At 35.3% G+C, this 20,415-nt stretch overlaps 1 protein-coding gene and 1 long non-coding RNA gene across 2 annotated transcripts in view; both read right to left on the minus strand.

Annotated features, from left to right (window-relative positions):
* The window catches only part of LOC135443152 (uncharacterized), a 35,731-nt gene extending 35,051 nt beyond the window's left edge, over positions 1-680 (minus strand). The window contains exon 1 of the long non-coding RNA XR_010438845.1: positions 590-680. This is a non-coding gene — a long non-coding RNA (uncharacterized LOC135443152). The remainder of the gene's footprint in view (positions 1-589) is intronic.
* The window catches only part of CNTNAP2 (contactin associated protein 2), a 1,031,263-nt gene that overhangs the window by 911,688 nt on the left and 99,160 nt on the right, over positions 1-20,415 (minus strand). The gene's annotated exons all lie outside the window — the stretch shown is intronic.

Below are 20,415 nucleotides of genomic sequence, written 5' to 3' on the forward strand. Positions count from 1 at the left end.
CATCCATTTTTTTTTTTGTCATTAAACCTGAAAATGTTACACTTATTAGGTTTTCGGGGTTTTTTCGTGGAATAGCCTCTGTAATTTACTAAGCTATTTCAAAAACTCAGAATAGAGGTGGGTTGGATAGCTGTACATGTATTTTTAAAATCTGGGACAATCAAACTTATTATTTTAGCCAAATTGAAAAAATAATTGTCACCATAAATGGAAAAAAAAAAAATCAAACAAAACTCAAAAACATTTCAGGTTTTGACTGATTCAATATTTATAGAAAGTTTCTCTGCATATCTTTCAAAAGTGACTTTACCCTGCTAACGTAAAACAGACAAGAAATTCATATCTTCTTAAATCCCTGAGTCAGAGTATTTTGGAGGATGGGACAAGAAGGAGAGAGACAGAGAGAAATAAAAGGCTGATTGGCTGTTATTTTTGGCTTGCAGTTTAAATCACCCAAAACTGGGAGGAACCAATCCTATTCCTGCTTGAAGAAATATCCAATAATTTTTTTTTAACCCAAAAACTTCAGTATTGTCATCTTTTTGCAGGGGTTCCATACTGTTGTCTCCTTCTCACAAAAGTTCCATACCTTCTTGAGGTTTCTCATGGACATCTCCTCAGAGCACTGACTCTTTCTTCTTCACAAAGCAGCCAGCTGACTACAGTTCACTCCCCAATCAGCCATCCCACTCTGTTATAGCACTCTGCTTCTCATTGGTTACAGCTGTGGCCTTGTTAAGTCAGGCCTGTTGCTAATCTTTGATAATTGGCCCAGCTGCAACTCCTTAGGGGTAAGATTACTTTCTACACTATCTTTATTTTCTTTTATTCTGTCCCCCTACACTCCAGCAGAACAGCTTCTTAGAAATTCTTAAGTGCATACTCTGTAGAAGATTCAGTCTCCTAAGTCTCCAAAGTCTCCTAAGATGAGTCTCAGAGTAAACATTGAGACACTTTTGAACTCATTTCTAAGGCAAAAAAAGGGGATTTAAAACCTGTTTTCTGTATCCCCCTTGAAAATTCAAATCACTGAACAAGGGACATGAAGAGAACACAATCTCCTTCTCTCCTGTGAAAGACATCTGGGCTCAAAAGTATAGTTCAGCTGAAGTAAAGATAACAGTAATCTGTCATACAGCACTGTTTGGGAGTCTTTGCTCTTTAGTGGGTATGTTAGACCAGATTTTAACTTTCCTGTAAGTCTACACAAGGCTTAAGATTCCAGGTAAAATGTTTAAAGTATTCCAAAAGAACACGTATGTGGGGAATACTGACATCCTGTATACCTGTTTCTTCTCTTAAAGAAGGAACAACTACAGATGGCAGAGGGGGGAAAACAAAGTGCTGTATTCTTGTTGACAGATTAATGTTGCAAAGTGCTCTTAGGGAAAAAAAAAGTAATTAGTGTAAACAAAATATGATTTAGAGTTGTTTTATTAGTGATACTAACTTCTATGACATTTGACACCTAGAATTTTCTAAAGGCCAAGAAAGGTAAATGTCAGCATGGACTAATTTTAGCATGCTGTGGTCCTCTGTTACACTTATTTAATGCATGGGATAAAAATGACTAGGATAGAAGATGTTGGGATGCCCAGTATTTTCCCACATGCAATTAAATCATCTTTGTGAAAGCCGTTACAATAAAGGACTTTGATAATTTATATGTGTGGATTTAATTAGATTTCAGCATCTTTTAATAAAGTCTAGCAACTAGGAGGATGGGGTAAAAGCTAGTTCAGTTTAACCACAAGCTAATTCCCTGTGAAGCACAGAATTTTAGGAACACTCCACAATTACTACACAAACTTAATTAAGCTCCTACCAGAAGTGGTCTCTCTAGCTTGATAATCCATTTTCAAAATATGACATGCTGTATTATTAAAAGAATTACAGGAAATAAGAATAAATTATCAATAAAGAAGCATTTAGACAAGGTTGCATTTTGACAATATCAAAGCCCCAGAAAATAAATTAGATAAATAAATAAAAAAATTAACAAAATCTGATTTATTCAATGTATTAATGCAATTTGCTTGATCAACCTTAGTGCACTTCAGATCTTCTCAGTGGGACTATAAGGAATAGAATAGAATAGAATAGAATAGAATAGAATAGAATAGAATAGAATAGAATATTTTTCTGTTTAGAATAGAATTATTAACCCCATCTCCAGGAAATGTGTTTATGGTTTGACCATCCTCTGGGTCAGCACTACTGACTCCTTTTGATTTTCCTTTCAACTAGAACCCCCAGAACCTTTTTGCAGTGCTGCTCTCCAGCCACTCTTCTCCCAACTCAGATTTTTGTCCAGCGTTACTTCATCCCAGATACAGAATCTGGCATTTAATCATCCTCACTTTCATGGCATTGATGATTTTCCCATACTTCAATCTAACCAGATCCATCAGCAAGAGCCAATTATTTCTCTTTTTTATTAGAGGGTTAGCCACAGAACTTCTGCAGGCATAATCTTAATAATTTAAGCTATCATTCTGAAACCAATATTTTGTTATAAAATCTATAATTCAAAAATCTAGCAACTTCAAATATTAAACATCCTTTGTTATTTACCTTGTTCAAACAAGAATTTCAGAAACATACATTGCATGCACAGCTGCCGGTTAGCAGAAAAAGGTTGATTTAGAGGGAGAAACATTCTTCCTCTAGAATATTATAAATTACCCATGCCCTAGAAGGGCTTAGTTGCAGAAAAATCACTGTAGTATTGCTGCTGCATGTTCTTTTACTGGGAAATAAGGGAGTTTAATGAACATATAAGACTACAGAAAAAGAGTCCCAGCCAACACCTAAGTCCTTTTTATAGAACAGCACCTTTGGAAGGGAAAAACCCACCTCCACATCATAAACACATTTCAAGTGCTAATAATAAACTAGGCCGCTAACATGACTTAAAAAAAAAAACAAAAAACAAAAAAAAACAAACAAAAAACCAAAAAGCTCTTTAATTTGCATCTGAAAATAAAAAAAATTGTCATTCAATTTACCTCAAAATATTTAAGTCAAGATCTGGGAAGAGTTACAATGAGCAATTTCTGTGGTGAAAGAAAAGTTTGTTTTAATTAGACCACCATTTAGCCTGCTTTCCAGGTAGTGTGGGATCCTTTCTGACACAAAACTTTAAATAAATTCATCTTGAGTTGTACATTTAAAAAAATAATTGGTTTTGGGAAAGGTGCAGTTTATACTCAGTAAGGAGCTTGTTATAATTTTTTGGTGACAAGTTTTTGAAATTTATGAAGACAAAAGAAGATGGGAACATTTAAAATGTTTAATTTAATAAAAATTATCACTGTTTGAAGATCAGTGCAAGCAAGCATAAAAATAGTGTGCAGTGAAATTCATTCTAATCAATGAAGATAGCTAAACCTAGCTGGTGACGACTGCCACTTTTGGAGACATTAACAGTATTCAGTCATTTTAAAATACTTTAACATAATTTCCAGTTAATATAAGGCAATCTACTGTCTCATTTAAGTTGTCTTATCTAAAAGAACTGGAACAGGCATTTAGTTTACAAAATTGTTCTGTAATTTCTGCCACTTTTCTCCTCAAAATCTTTAGAATCCCATATCCTTCTACATGTTTCCCAGGTAATGAGGAGAGAAGCTTTACTCTTCATCAGGACAGGAATCCTCATTCACCACCATTTAGATTTATAAATCTACTTTAAAAATCAACACTGGTGATGCTAATCAGAAGTATTTTACAATGAATGCTACTTCTAGAATGATCTCTGTGGAGATAATTATGGGATCTACCTAATAGCTATGTTTCATAAATATCTTTTCACAACAACAGAAAAGATTCTCTTTTAGGTACACCAAACCTAGCTTACACAAAATGATTCAGAAGTACAAGTTTTATTTGGAAAAAAATCAAAATATAAGTAGAATTCATCTTCTATTAGGAACCTTGTGTCCTTGTGCATGGCTGATACATTCCCACAAATGCACAGATTGGTGCTTATATATATTTACAGGCATTTCTAGGCATCATCATGTCACAATCACACTTGGCACCTGCACTTTAGAAAGATACCAAGTGCTTTATAGGCTCATTATCACTGACATGAGAAATGCATCTCATTTGGAATTATGTCTCTATAAAAAGCAACCTAAACAAAAAACACAAAGTTATCATCAGTCTTTCTAATTCTTGATTAAACATTTCTGTGAGCTAACAAAGTGAATGCAGATGGAAAAGTTTCAACTTAATGAGTCAGATGCATGAAGGCTTTCTTTCAAATTTCTTGCTTCTGGCAATTGTCTGATGTATTCATTCTTTTCATGGTAAGGAGAAAAAAGAACTATAAAAGACATCTTACTATCCACCTGCTAAACAGATTGACTCAGAAGAAAAAACTAGTTTAATTTTAACTATACATATATGAAAAATTAAGTTGTCAAAGCTACTAAATCTTTTGCCATGAGAGTGAACTTGTTTAATCTTCATGGGCTTCTGAGACAATTTTTAACAACGTTGTAAAAAAAAAAAAAAAGTTCAATATTAATGCCACAATCAGTATCCATTTCCTATGTTTCATTACTGTGGTGGTTCATCCCCCCCACTCCTTGAGCCACACTGTGAGCTGAGAAATTCTTGTTAGGCCTCAGCTTTAATGAGCAGCAGCTGGACTAAGCTTTTTTTTGAGCTTATCAGAAACACTGTCTGTTCCCAGGAACTAGTGCTGTCGACCAAGCTCCTGTTTTTTTAGTGAGCAGCCTTGAAAACTTATTTTTCTTGTCTGAATAACAAACCAAGTGGAATAGCATTTTTGTTATCAAACTTTCAGAGAGAGTTACTACCCTGAATTGTGGCCAGGATGAAAAATTATTATGATTAAAGCCCACTCTCTTGAAACCCTGAAAACAGTGATCTTAAGTGAGACATTTTGGGCTTTCCTGGACCTCACCAGGCTGTGACCAGCAACCTCACTCTGAGTGGGACATCTCTCACAGCCAGGGAAGAATCGAGTTTGCTGTAAAGAGGATTGGTGAATGACAGCAACAGACCCTGGGCTGGTACCCCACTCCTCAACCCTTTGTCCATTGAGAAGATGCAAAGACCTCTGATGTATTTCAGTGAATTTAAGGGGAATTTTCCACAGGTGCACCTTTATATGCTCCTTCAGGTCTGTGTGCGTAGTAGTTATGAATATGCTATAGCAAATGTGATATAAATGTTGCTCTCCTGGATCCTAAGTACTTTAAATTTTAAGTAAGCTAGACCAGTGAGTGACTACTGTTGTGCTATAGTAAATTCTAGACGAATCCTTTGTTAAAATGTTTAACTTCAGGTATCGGTTAAGCGCTGTTAAATCTTTAGGCCAAACCTGTCAGTCAAGTCTGGGATTTATTTAGCAAGGGGGTCTACTCTGAACCTTGCAACTCAACAGGAGGGTCTTCCTTATGCCTTTTTATCCTTTTCTACTCTTTCCTTTCCCTCCCCACCTCCCACTCAGACTATAAATAGGTAATTTCTGAGTTGATTTTGGGTTGCCTTTCTTCCCTCTGTGTGCTTTAACCACTCAATAAGTCGTAGAGGGAACTTTGCCAATGAACTTAGTTTTGTTTTTGATTTTATATTAAACCTGCTTTTGCCAATACCTTTGCTGGTGGTTCTTAAAATGACCTTAAAAAATTCATTTGTGAAAGTTACACCTTTAGATTTAATTTCCCTTCAAATATGAATTGCTGTAACAGCTGTAATTTGGCAAAACTCAACTACATTTATTTGATTACAACAGATTTGTAATCTACCAGAATTTTGATGTATTTTCTTCTTATTTATCATCAACATGGGAACTCAAGGACTAATATTCAGAATTGCATTTTTCTGGACTTGCTAGTGAGAAAAAAGAAAAAAAATTAGTTACTACATGACATAAAACACATAAGATACAGGTGACAAGTCACCTTCAAGATAACCATTCATCTTGCCTCATGGAAACTACTACATGAATTTAGATTGTTATAATAAACTCAGCATTATTAGTTTAAATTTTATAAGGTGGTGTTTCTTCAATCTTTCATCCATTAAAATCACCATGAAAAAAAGGCAGTTACAACAATTTTGTCCTCAGTTATGTTTAAAATGGCTACTTTTCCTTAGTTAAAATTACACTGACACTGTGATTCAAAACCACCATGGAATTTCTCGCATGTCTTTCATTTTTATTAAAAAAACAAAGTACAGAATTTAACTTAGTTTATTGAGGGGGAAGGTATAGTCCTAAACTGACACTTTTTTACCAAAGTTTCTTTAAACTGTAGATCATTCATAAGTACAGGCAACTTCTTGAGTGTGCTGCTGTCTTAATCTCCTCTGAATCCAGACTTGTCTGATGCCTGGAAAACTTGGTTCTTAGCCAAACTGTCTCCTACATGATCACCTTGTTACCATATTATAAACCCACACCACCTCAGAGGAAATCTGAAATAAACAGAGGTGTTAACACTGAATGACAACCCTCAATTTTTTCTACACACATTTGTGGACAGCCTGGTTCAGGCATGGCTTAAAGAAAGAGGCCATGAAACGATTCAGCTAAAGGAAAAAAGCAGCCTTTCCCAGGCTTGATTCTGTAAATAATTAGGTTCTCAGCCACCTTTCATATAAACAACAAGATTCTCAAACCGTTCTGTCCTTGGCTGCTGCTGGGAGCAGTCAGTCTGAGAACAGAGATGAAAGTTTTGAGCACTCTCCATATCAGGGTGAGAACACTGATCTTGGTTTCAGTAAACTAACTTTTGGTATTGTAAACAAAAGGTGGAGCTGAAGTTTTCTCTACAACCTATCAGGAGCTCAGATTTTGCAATATGCATGAACTTGATTAACACTGTTATAAAAGGTGTCGGGTTGATCAATAAAGTGGAGTGATGCTGATCAATAAGGGTGGATCTCTCCCTCCGACTTCAATACACATTTATCTTTATCTGAATATATCTTTATCTGAATATTGAATATTACCTGAATTATTGGTCAAAATATTATTCAAACTATTAGGTGAACAAAGTGTACAGAAAAAGCAGATGGTTTAAGTGATAAGGAAGACTTATTCTTTGTCCACTCAATGATGAAAGGTCTTATTAAAAAGACTCCACTCTGTCACCTTTCTCTGGGAGAAAAAAAACCCATAAATCCATAAATATCCAGATAATATCCGGTGAATTTATCTTCACCCGATAAGATTGCTCACAGGGTGACCAACTGAAAATGTGTTTTCTTAACAATGGGAATTGCTTGATTCCTCATCTAACAGAGCAAGCCTGCTCTAGAAGATAGGTGAGCTAAGTAAGTGGAGGAACCTACTTTGGGGAAGAAAAGAATGGCACTTAGTTCAAGAGTCATCTCTGTTTAACAGTCTCTCCATGCACAGTCTCTCTTGTAGTTTAATACACAAAGCAGTACCAATAAAGGGTTATTGAACTTTTCTCAGCTTAATCCAGTTTCAGTTAACAACACACAGTTATGATCTGTGCTTCTTTTTTGATGTGCACTCATGTTGACAAACCAGCTTGCTTCAGGAAAAAGTTATCACTATCCAGGTTATACAATAGGTCTTTAAGTCATTAATGTAACTTTTCATTAGCACTTCCACCTTGAGTTTATATTAAAAACTGGCAAATTTGTATTTTGAGATTTGCATTTCAAGGCCACTAACTTTGGCAAAGCTGAAAGTTCCCAGCACATTAACGAGAAGATAGTTAAAATAAAATGTTATCCAATTTCATGTATCTTCTTAAATATTTTAAATCACCATAAAATGTCTCAGGTATGTCTACTAATAATTGATTAGATTTTTTTTAACATTTGGCTTTAGTTAACACTGATTTATTCCTGGTGCAAAGTTAAAAGGAAGACACTGAACTTCAATCATGGTAGAGTATATACATTTCCAAAAATCCTCTGGAAATTTTCCAGTATCACAAAGCATTGTTTTGTAGAATATATAATGGGAATAATTGGCTTTTTTGTCTAAAATTATCCACGACTGGACTTGGAAACAAGCAAGTCTGCCTGGTTATCTTGGCAGCAAATGAAATGGACAAGTAGTATCAAGGAGAGGAAATGCTGGTAAAATTTTTTTGAGATTTTACAGGAGGATATACATGGAACAGATAGTTCCTCTTTGGGTAATTTCAAGTAATGTTAGGTAATTAGGTAATACTATCTATAATTTTTTTAGGAAAAAAAAATGGGTAATGAGAAGATTGATCACAACAGCCTTTTTCAGAGCTAAGGAAATGGGCATTCACCACTGGGAAAGAGACCAGTAAATGGCTCATCCATTCATATTGAAACAGACATGAGAAATGTAGCTTGTCGGGGTTTATGCAAGCATAAAAACTGACCTTCTAAAAGCAAAGCCTGCTTACAGCCTTGTCATTACTTAGCAAGGAATAGAGTGAATAGGCTACATATTACATGGGTTATAACTGACCCACACACACAAGGGGCCTTTTGTTTATTTAAATTTTTGGTTACTTTGTAGGTAACATAATTACAAAGATATTCTTAATGAAAAAAATTACAGCCCCTGAATAGGGCATAAATAATTCTCTAAATTTCCATAGCGACATCAAATAATTCTCATTAGTACAGGTCTGGAAAATATATATATACACACTCACTTTCCCTGTGCAGTATTATTGTAATTATTTTGCTTACAAAATAAACATAGGTAAAAGAATGTATGTGAGCTCGTCATACTTCATAACATCAGATATTTTCATTGTGCATACAAAAAAGTAATACATTAAAATAAATAGGTAGTCCAGGAGATTTTTAAAAGGGTATTAATATTTCTACCACTAGCTTTCCATCAAGTTCAGCATTAAATACAGATGGCAAATCATTACCAATTGACTGCTATTTGTCGATTATTAAATCAATTTAATCCTATTTTCTAATGAGCAAATGTTGTCAGGACAAAGACCACTAAAATTGGTACTAAATATTATCTTTTTGCAATCTTAACAAGAAAGAAATTAAGAACAGAAAGGAAGTTTTAGTCCTTTCATTCTCATTGCTGCCAAATAGAAAACAGAAATAAAATAGTTTTTGAAGTGAAAAGGAGAAATTCTTATGTACTGAACTATAGATATATATCATTATCATATCATGTAGGATATGTCATTTGCATCTTCAAGCCTATTAAACACCTTCTGTCATAGGCAATTAAATAATATGAGGTACTTAAAACCTGGCATACTCTATTTCAATTTGTTACATCCATAGTATTTGTGGTATATTGTATCTGCTCTATAGATTTCCCTCAGGTTTCTACATTATGTCTAGAAATAGAACTCATGGCAGCAATACTCCAGATATTAAAAGAATAAATTTTGCGGTTGGCAAGTTAAAAATTTATTTCATTATTTTCTGAACGCTGGTATTTTCAGTCAGAAGGTATGTGGACAAGTAAAACCACTGTTTATATTAGTAGAGCTGTTCATTCTCGGGCACTTTTTTCATCATTATAACTTCAAACTTGATGACAAATATTTGATTTGTCCACATATATGATGCTTTTTCTGTATCAGAAGTGCTGTGTTAAGGATTTATGCAAAACACTGTAACTTTTTTATTAAATATTGAATGCTCTCCGTTAGCAACCAAAAGCAAAGCTCTGCTTTTATGTTCTGTGTGGATATTTTTATATGGCTTGAGATTTGTTGCAATGAAGTTGCTGTCTCTGCATGCCATCCAAGAGCAAGTGGCAGATTCATTGCAATTCTGTATGAAAAAAGACTACAGAGAAGAAGATAAACAACCCCAAAACAAAGGCATGTTGCACTAACAGCAAAAGTATTAAAAAAGTGAAAAAAACAAAGCCCCATCTCTTAAGGTATGCAGTATTTTGGTGATTTTATAGCTTGCTTATATTTATGCCTTATAACTCCAGTACAGCATATTTGCACAAACATAACATCTTGAATAAGTACATTTTCAGATAAACCTCTAAATTACAAAGTAGTCAGAAGAAAGTTTTTTTATTCCACACTTTTTCAGATTAAAGGTGTGTATGTAAACCATCACCTGATATTTGGTATTTTTGTAATCAATTGCCTCTATAGCCATTGTGTTTGGACTACTACATATCTTTCCAATTCAAACACCTCTGGATTTATATATCCTTTTTCTTATTTAATATATATGCAGTCATTCAAGTAAATAAGATGCTAATAGCATAATTTACATAGAAATTCTTATGACTGTATATTCACATGCTGTTAATAGGGCAAACTGCTTATGAAAACAGAATCCAGAAAATCAGCCTCTATCTCTGGTTCCATAGTCTCTAATGTATCATTTAACTGTGTGTTTCATTGTCACATGTAATATAAGGCTATTGAAAGGGCTTAAAAACATTGGTAAAAATTGTTTCCCATTCTTGAGCATTTGCAGGTGTTACACAGTAACTAACCTTTGCTTGCAGTGTTATTAATGGTATCAAATCACAAAAGCAGCAAACAGCTCGCTGCCTATACTTAGGTTAAGATTTTGTCTTGTCTTTTTGTAACCCTTATCTCTTTCCTGTCTGATTTAGCCAATTGTCTGACTTTTTCATTTCAGGTCTCCAAATGCTGCAAGGACGACAAAGTCAAGTGGGCTGGATTATGCTGTGCCTATAGAAATGATTAGGATAGAGGATATGAATTGGTTATGCAGGTTTCACAAACCCTGCTCACAAAAACAATAATGTGCTTCTCACTGATAACTTTGAAAGATCCTCATATCTGAAAAAAACCTCTTCTTAATTCTTGAATGACTTGAAAATTGAAATATTTGAATGGAAATCACAGTCACTTGTCCTTGTGACTGGGATTTTGATAAGGAAAAATCCAATGTTTCTTGAACTACAGCCTTAGCAAAGGAGTTAATTAATTTTCTAATTCAGCATAAAAATGGAATATGGTATCATCTGTACTACTTCAGGGTCTTTGTGCCAAGCAGAGAAAAAATTTTTAAAATTAGGAGGAAAATATGTATTTATATGTTCATAAATATGTTCATATATATAAATGTGCAGAAAGCCACATATTACCAAAAACATATTCAAGATAAAAATGTTACTTCTTTAAAAATAAAAAACAAGCATATATCATTTTCATGTGTTTGTATTTCTAAAGAACAAATCTTTCATCCACCAGTTTCTTACCATGGTTATTTTAGGAAAAATACACGTCTTGTTTTATTTCATAAGTTATACAAGAAAGTGGAAAATTAATTTTGACCAAATAATTTTTTAGAAGTTATGTAACACTGAATGCTGGAGACTGCTGATAGTGTCTACGTGAGATATTAACTAGATTAATTTATTAGAATTGCATAAGAGATTTGGGTTACAATACACAGAAAGTCTGTTGTAAACAGAAATTTAGAAATAAAAAACTCAATTAAATTTGGTCTCAAAGATTGCTTTGCAACTTTACAAGTGAAAATTAATACTCAGATTTCTTCTCCAATTAGGGAGAAATAAGGTTGCTCAGAGGAAGAAAAATTCTTGATACTAGTGTAATCATGCAATTTCAGGTCAAGGCAGAAGAGCGTGCACAAAAGTCTTTAAAAACTACACTCACGTAAAACCTGGCTGTGTATTTCATAAATTTGCTGTCTACAAGGTGGTCAAAAACTCTCCATGGGGTGTTTGCATGATCAAGCTTCATTATAGTGCATTGTCCATGTTTCTTTTGCTAAATGCACTTCACTACTTAGGTAAGCTTGTAAAGGAGAAAAGATGTCCTCTTAATAAAAAAAATTAACAAGTCGCCACGTGTTCCTCTGCTTACCCAGGAAGATTTTGCTATATATGACTAAAGCTTGGGAAAAAATGGCTCCAGACAAGCTGGGAGAGACATTTCTTCAAAACAACACAAAACAAAATGAAACAAAACAAACCAAAATGAAACAAAAGCCCATTCCCCAGGAGAGAGCAGTGAGCAAAAGCCTGGAAGAGTTTTGGCCACTGTCTGAGTTAAGCCCACCTTAAGCCTTTTTTCTTTTCTGTAATACTATTTTTTTTAAACTAAGACCAATTTAGCACTGTGTTTGCATTTGAGCTTATCTCTAAGTCATGCTTGTGCACCACAATAAACATCATGCAAACAGACAACCATATTGCCTTCCTTCATAAAACAAGAAAGATGGTGTACACATTAAATTACACTTGCACAAGAAAAATTTTGTAGGGAAAACCCCACCCAGCCCTGACTAGCAAAAATAACCTCTATTTTCTCCTTCATTCCTAATGAGATTTCTTCTGTAATAAAAAATTTAAGCGTCTTTATTATATTCAGAACAAAATTAAATGGTAAAAAGCTTAGAATCATAGAATACAAAAATCATAGAGTGGTTTGGGTTGGAAGGGACCTTAAAGATCATCTAGTTTCAGCCCCCTGCAAGAGGCAAGAATACCTCCCAGCAGAACAGCTTGCTCAGGGCAAAAGCATTTTCCAGCCTGGCCTTGAACATTGCCATGGTTGAGGCATCTGCAACTTCTGTGGGCAACCTGTTCTTGTGCTTCACCACCCTCTTAGTAAAGAATTCCTAATATCCAATCTAAATTATTCTCCCTCGATTTAGGTTGGCATATGGTTTTTAATTTAAAATTTATTTAAGGCATTGGCTTTTTATTCTTACCGTTTTACCTCAATTATTTTTTTAATATTGGCTGCTTGTTTTGGGGAAATCAGAAAACGAAGACAGTAAAATGTGCATATGCTCCCTTTTTAGAATAAACTGGGTGAGAGATTGTGATGGTTGTGTTAATATTTAAATTAGTCTAATGAATAACCTGACTGTAATAACTTCTTTCCCTGGTAGTGAACAAGCTTTGGAACTTAGATCCAGATTACTAAATCCAGTGAACAGAGATACACTGCCACAGACAGGCACAATACTCATTGCAAAGATTGATTTCATATAAATTACACTGCAGTGGTAATATCTGGTGCTCTGTAGAGATGAAAAGATTTTCTCCCACTCCTGCCCTCCCTTTCCACTTGTTTGTAAAAGTTCCCTTCAACACTCTGTAAAAGGAGGCTGTTTGCCAAGTCTTACAAAGGCTTTTTGAACTTAAATGTAAATAGGTACTTCAAGGATCTCAGAAATACTACCATACTCCCAAAGGACTCTTGAAGAAATAAATTTTTAGTCCTAGAGTGCAAGATGTATTTAGGGCCTTTTAACTGAAGTATAATTTTTTTGAGGGAGATATATCATGGAGAAATTATTCATGCTTCCTATCTTGAATAGTTTAACTCAAAACTGGAAAATATGGGCTGTGGCACACATTAACATTTTCCACGGGCCCCGTACGGACCCAGGGGAGTCCTCACTGGACTGCTGCTTGAGAGCAGCTAGAGCTCATCTGGACAGGTTCCTCTGACACACCAGGAGACCCAATATGGAATCAAAGATTTCCCTCCATCCACACTGGAATGGTGTCACATTCATTAGCACACAGGAATACCTTCTTCCTTCTGGACTCTCCAGTAAGCACTTCTTGGAAAGTTAAAACATGACAAGGTTTAGATGGTGAATATTGCTTCCAAAGAGGGACATTTTTGTCACAGACATCTTTTGTGAAAAATCCTTTCTTTAGGATTTCTCCCTCTTCTGGGAAGCTGAGGCCCCAGAGAAAGAATGTAAACAATGGTTATCTGCTGCTGTGGAATGCAAAAGGTGCACCAGTGATTGGCCCATGTTGCATGTTTACAATTGAGGGCCAATCACAGGCCAAGCTCTCTCTGGGACATCATGAGAGAGAGCTCCTTTGTTGATTCATTCCTTTTCTATTCTTAGCTTAGCAGCTTCTGAGACTTTTCTCTGTATTCCTTTTAGTACAGTCTTAATGTAATATGTATCATAAAATAATAAATCAGCCTTCTGATCATGGAGTCAAGATTGTTGTCTATCTCTTCACCCCTGAAAGACCCTTGCAAGCCTGGCAACACATTCTTACCTTTTCTCTGTGAAAAATATCATGCTTCTCCCTTACTTTTGTTTAGGCAAATACAAGCTATTGTCCATATGCTGAAGAATTAATTACAAGGGAATTAAAGGGAATAGATACTTGAGACATGAAGAGTGAAAATAGACATCTGTAGAATAGTTTCTTTCTTTTTAAAGTTACATTTTGTTTCCAAATGTTGGGAAAAAAGTTTGTTTAAGTTTTATTTTGTTTCCTTTTTCCTAAGATACCCTTCTGATTACTCTTTTGAAATAATTTCTACGAAGAGAAAACTGAAATATCCTCATTACTGCAAACCATTTGCAACTGCAGATTTTTTTTGAGGACTGCAATAAAATAATGCTTTAATATGAGCATCACTTTGTCTAAATTTCTTCCATTATATATTTAGACTCCAACAAAGACCTAGATTACTTGATACTACTGAAAAAATTAGGTCTCATTCTCAGGAAGCAGTGATACCAAAGCTCAGGTCTTTGCCCAGTTCAGGCTTGAGAAATACATTCTAAGAAAAAGATCACCCATCCTTACTTCCCCAATACAGTATTTTTAACTGACTAACGTCTTGTATTCATGAGCCTTCTGGCTACTTACTGAATAATATATGAGTTCATCTAAGGCACGGCCATGGACATTTTTCTTTGTTGTCTGACATGAAGGCAATGTGCCAAAGAGTTGACCAAGGGACTGTCTGAACGGTAATGGGCAGCAACTCGTTTGTGCTTGTTTACCTACCCTCTAAATTAGCTAGCATTAGAGAAATGGTATCTGTGCCTGTCAATTAAATAGTTGACTCTGATATTAGCAGTCCCTTCTAGGTGCAGTATAATGGGAAAAGCTGCATGCTTTTCAGGTCTATGGCATGCCCACAGTGTACTATAGTTGGGTTCAGGATTGTTATATGCAGGGGACAGTACAGGCCTTGTAGACTAAACCAGGAAAAACTTCTCAAGGCAGAGCAAACACTCAAAAGAAAACCAATTATTTAACAGAGATGATTTCTAGACCAAGTTAAAAATATTGACTGAAATTCAACTGTTACATTGGCAAGCAAAATCTAGGATTTACCTCCTGGCAACCAGACTGCAGCCTCCAGCTGAGCTGAACGTGAGCACAGGAACAGCTCTGGGGAAACAGCTTTCTCCAGCTGAGATTTTAAATGCCCTGGGTAATTTTAGTCAAAGAAAATACCTTGAAGTACTTCTATGGTGTATTTCAGAGCTATCACTACAGGTTTTATAGACATCTTTACATTTGAAATAGGGAATACCTGTCTAAAGTTTCCCCAGAAATAAAATGAATGTTAAATGTTTGAACTGCCCATTGTTCCAAATAAGAGGCTGCTAAAGCTGCTATAGCATCAGCAATTTTCTCCATCGGTGCGAGCTGTGCAAATAGCAATGCTCTGGAGCAGAAAGAGCTTTCTATTTGTCTTCAAGGTTTCCTAATTCAGAGGGTACAACAAGCAAATAAGTAAGATTAAGATGACATCATATTGTAATTTACAAAATCTTATAATTAAAGGATATTGCAATAGAAGCAAGCTTGTCAAAAGAAGAAAAATACAATTGAAATATTTTTGAACCAATCATTTTAGATAAGCAGCATATTAACAATAAAGGTCTCTCTCTTGAAGAAAAATACCTCACAAAAGCACATGAAATATTCATAATGCTGCCTTGAAACACAGTATTTACATGAAGAGTTGCAGAGTATAAATGCTGCATTAATGAACCTAGGTAGTGCTACTTACTCTGCAAATACCACAGTTGCAAATTGAAGAAATATAAAGCTACACATAAGTATGCTACCAAAATGCTAATATACAACTCTGTGGAGGAAAATATAACAGGAAAGAGCTTTTAATTTGCATATGGAAGCTTTTAAATCATTTTTTTGCTCTGTATTTTGGCTTTTTAAACATATCACTTACTAAATGGCTGTCTAGGTTTGGGTAAGTGTTTGAGCAATAAGCAATGTTAGGCTTCATTGTTCTACAGTTTATCTTAATGCATTATTACCAAGAATATGCCAATTAAATGTTCTTACTTGCTTGTCTTTTCTGTGCTTGCAGTTAAAGCATATAATTGCCAATTCATCTGTGCTTGTATTTGACGTTTAAAGCCAAAGCAACTCTAGCTGTGGCTTCCATTAAAATTGGAAGATTTGCCTATACACCTCTCACCCTCCATTTATATATTATAGGCTACTTCTTTTCCATCCGTAACCCAAAGCTATGTTTCTTTCAACTTTTAGGGAAACTTTCCTGCTTCAATCTAAAGGGTAGGTTTAGCTCATATATAGTTTATCATTAATTTTATAATTTGTTTTTTATATTGAGTTTCTCAATGGTCAAAAACCATCCAGATGTCAGAATTATCTGAAAGCTAGGTTTACCTAAATAAGCACATGTGAAATTTTCCACCCCCGTAAATAAATAATTCTGTCACTTCCCTGTTCAACCCAGGCAATTAAAGACCTCTGGTTCATGCACTTCAAAACCTAGTTAGCTACTTACTGGGATTTTCTAGAATTAAAATATCAGTTTCGTGTTGTTACTTCAGTTACTAGAAATGCAGTAAGAATGACTATTTTTCATTAATTAGTCTCTTTCTTTAAAGAAAATTCACTTGATTGTGAGGCAACATACCTAGCCAATGTGACAGCTCATCTACATTCATGTCATCCCCAATTAAACTCCGAATATATTGTTATGCCAATGATTTACGTGGCTATATGCTGTAATTCACTACACAGCCATGCAAGGTTTGAATGCTGCAGCCTGCAGGATTTCATCCAAATTAGTGAGGCAATGCTGGGTGAGAAAAACATTGTTAGTACGCTGTACTGAAGAGAGCCATCCCTGCTGCAAAATATATACTAAATCTGTGAGAAATTGTTCCTTCTTTTGCAGTCTCCTGCTGAAGTAGGAATAATTCTTAGTCCTCTCTCTCCCTCTGAAAATGTCTCCCAGTGGCTGCCTGTATTGTAGTCCCTGCCCTCAAGCCCAGAGCTGCAGGCATGTGCTGTTCCTTCCTCCTGCTCTGCCCAGCTACCTGCAGAATTTGGCTAACAAATGGACACTCCATCTCTAGAACATAAATCAGTTATTTATCTATAGATTAGGGGATAAAAAGGTTATTATTCTTGTTCTGACTTTGCTTCACAGTTTGATCTTAGTCTTACATCAGAAGCTCCAGACTTGCCTGTCAGTTTGGGCTTTTGGCTGAAGCTGAGTGCCATGACTTGCTCTCTTTATAGGACTGCCCTTTAACTATGGATTACTGTCCTTGTTTGCCTTGGTGTCACAGCTGGCTCCCAGTTTTCCTTCCCTTATGGAGCAGTGCCCACCAATGCTGCTCCCAGTACTGCCAAGGCTCATACCCATAGCACATGGTCAAAAGGCAGAGCATTAATATAGAGGTCCAAGGAAAATTAGAAAGTAGCCTGAGCAGGATGTTTCTAGGGGTAGGAAAGACATGGTACCTTCTCTCCTTGCAAGCATGAGCCCTTATTAAACAGTCACAATGATCTGCTAACAGCTTCACAGTAATTCTAGGAAATGGAGGGAAAGGATCAGGAACAGTGGGAGCTCCCCAATTAGCACAGGGATCCAGGTGGGAAGTGGCAGAACATTGTGGAGCAGCTGTTTTGGAAGTGGAACAGCTGATTGTGCACTCTTAGATTGACACAACCATTACTCTTACCAAGACCTATAAACTTAGACTCTGTGAGGAATTAAAATGCCTATGAGATTATTTTGCTCCTTGAAAAATTCATTATTAGCCATAGACATAACCCCTTCACCACCTCCCTCCCTCAGTTATTTCTGCTACTTCAAAAAAAAAAAAAAAGTATAATACATTTGAAAAATGCTGCTTCTAAATGATCTTACAGTATTATGCTACACTTTAATAGTTTACCGAATAAAACTATTAATACACAGAAGTCTTGCTCCATTAAAATATGATATTTTCATCTAATACACAGAGAATTAATCTAACCAGCTGTCAAAAAGAGTCTTTCAGCCATCCTGCTGGTTTCTGTGATGAGTAGTCATAGTGAACAGAAAACATAAATGGAGAACAGTGGAAAAAAGAAACCTCAGGCTGAACACTGTCCCTGCCTTTTCCAGGAAGACTGAAACATCTTTTTAGGTAGGTCTTTAATATTGCAGATTGCTCTTGCTGCTACTTTAGGAGTACAGAAAGAAATAATTCAAGTCATGCTAACTTACTGATGCAAATGCAAAACTAGTCTAATAAGGTATTAAAATAATATAAACATAAATAATAGCTTCTGTGTAACCCATAACAATGGTAGGTAATTTCATTTTAATTAAATGTCAGTGTGAAAACTCTCTCTGAATGTATCATAATAACTATTCTGACCATAAGGGAGAAAAAAGGGAAGAAAGTGGTTGAACAGTTATTTTAATATTCTATTGTCATGCAAGATTTCAAACCTGCTGGCTTTCTGATTAGCACTGACTTCTTTTGGCATTAAAAAACAAGGTCAACTCTTCTCACAGAAGAGTGTGTTATCACTATTGTGTAACACAGAGCATGTAAAACACATCCAAGCCACTGCTTGCCAGAATACTCCAGTTCCTCTTAGTTCTCCTGCAGAAAGAGCTGAAGATATAGAATGGGATATCACCAGCACCCTAAAAGGAGCTGGTCCCACACATTCTCACTGGGCTCTTTAGCAGCCTTGTTTACATTTTCATTAAAAGAAGAGAGAAGAACCCAGGCTGCACTCAGATGGGAAAGTCAATGAGGAAGAAAATGTCTCAATACAAGTTTGTGAATAGAAAAAAACCTCAATTAACCAGGCAAACCATCTCACAGAGCCTATCTGTAGCTTCAGTCTTGGTCTGCTCTACAGCATTTCCAGGAAGATGCTTTTTCCCTTTCCAAATACTGCAGATGCTGTACAGCACCAAAGAAGTCTGCCAACCATCCCCTTAGTACTCTCTCTTGCAGATATTTAAACTCATGGATTGCACAAGGCAACAAATCCAGGGAAAATGAAAGCAAGAGGCTACAGAAAGCTATAGAAAAAATGCAAGCAAGACAAAGCAATAAGAAATCCTCATTTTCCCATACAAAGCCTCTAAAGTATTCTTCTTTCTTCAGGAGTTTTCTTTCACAGTGTTTCTCCACAACAATATCTTATTGTAGTAGAGGAGCAATGCAACTTCAAAGTATAAGAAGCAGGGACCAGGCTATAAAAAAGGCATAACACATAGAAAGGCATAACAGCTGGCAATCTGATTTCAGCATCGACAGAGAACTTTTAAAGCCTTTCTCAGTGTACTAACCATTTCAAAGACAGTGTGAATTTTTAGAGCTATCTTCCAGGATTATTTAAACTCCATAGTCTAATTATAAAAGAAAAACACATTCAAAAAGGAGAAAAAAAACATTCAAAAAGGAGAAAAAACAGACTACCTCCCAAAACCTTTCCCCTCTTAGTAAACATTACTTTTTCAAGAACAGAAATGCATTGAAATGTATAACTTGCTGTTCAACAAAATGTTGATTTGATAATGTGGTTTCAAAGGAGTACTACATTTTCTGAATTCATATATTTTTCACTGAAACTGTTGTCTGAAATAATAATGTTGATCAGAGGACAGTCTCCATGGTACTCACATGCTTTTTAAATTGCTAACAATTGAACAAATAGGTTTTTAAAATAGAAGAAGCACTTAATATCATTTGGCTTCTAGTTTGTAAATACCTAGAAGATGGCAATCTTAATGTTGTCCAGTCAACAGTTGACTTCTACATAAAACATATAAAAGGCATTTTTTCTATGAACGAACAGACCGTTAACATTTAACCTTACCAATTTTTAGAGAAAATCACTTTCAAAGAAAAGAATATGAAAAAAAAAAAATTTAAAAATTCATTGAAAAAATCTAGCAAATACACATATGCAGTATGCCTTAAGCAAAAATTAAAGCTTGAACCTATATGGATTACATAAATAATTAAAGTTATGAATGCATTATGAGGTAATACATTAGCAGTGTGTGCTTTAAGTTAGAAAGAAAGTGGTTTGCCTATGTAAGAGCACCTGCATAAAGTCACATCAAAGGCCACATGGCTTTGGTATTTCCCATGCCACCAGTAAAATTTTTCCCATTAGGGATAGACTGTAAAATAAAGGTAAAGAATAAAGTGGCTTTTTCCCAAATTCCAGCCCATTCTGATGTCCAATCTCACGTCCATGTCTCTAAAAGCTTCTCAGGACAGTAAAACTGAAACCAAATGAAAAGAGTCTAAACTACCTATAGGAACTTTCTCCTTACAGTGTGTAAAATAGACTGTTTAAGATGCCGGCTGCCATCCTAAATTTTTCAGTAGTCTATTTCATCTGAAAAAGTCTTTGTTCTTTATTCAAAG

This window comes from Zonotrichia leucophrys, chromosome 2, assembly GCF_028769735.1.
Source record: "Zonotrichia leucophrys gambelii isolate GWCS_2022_RI chromosome 2, RI_Zleu_2.0, whole genome shotgun sequence".
Classification (NCBI taxonomy): Eukaryota; Metazoa; Chordata; class Aves; order Passeriformes; family Passerellidae; genus Zonotrichia; species Zonotrichia leucophrys.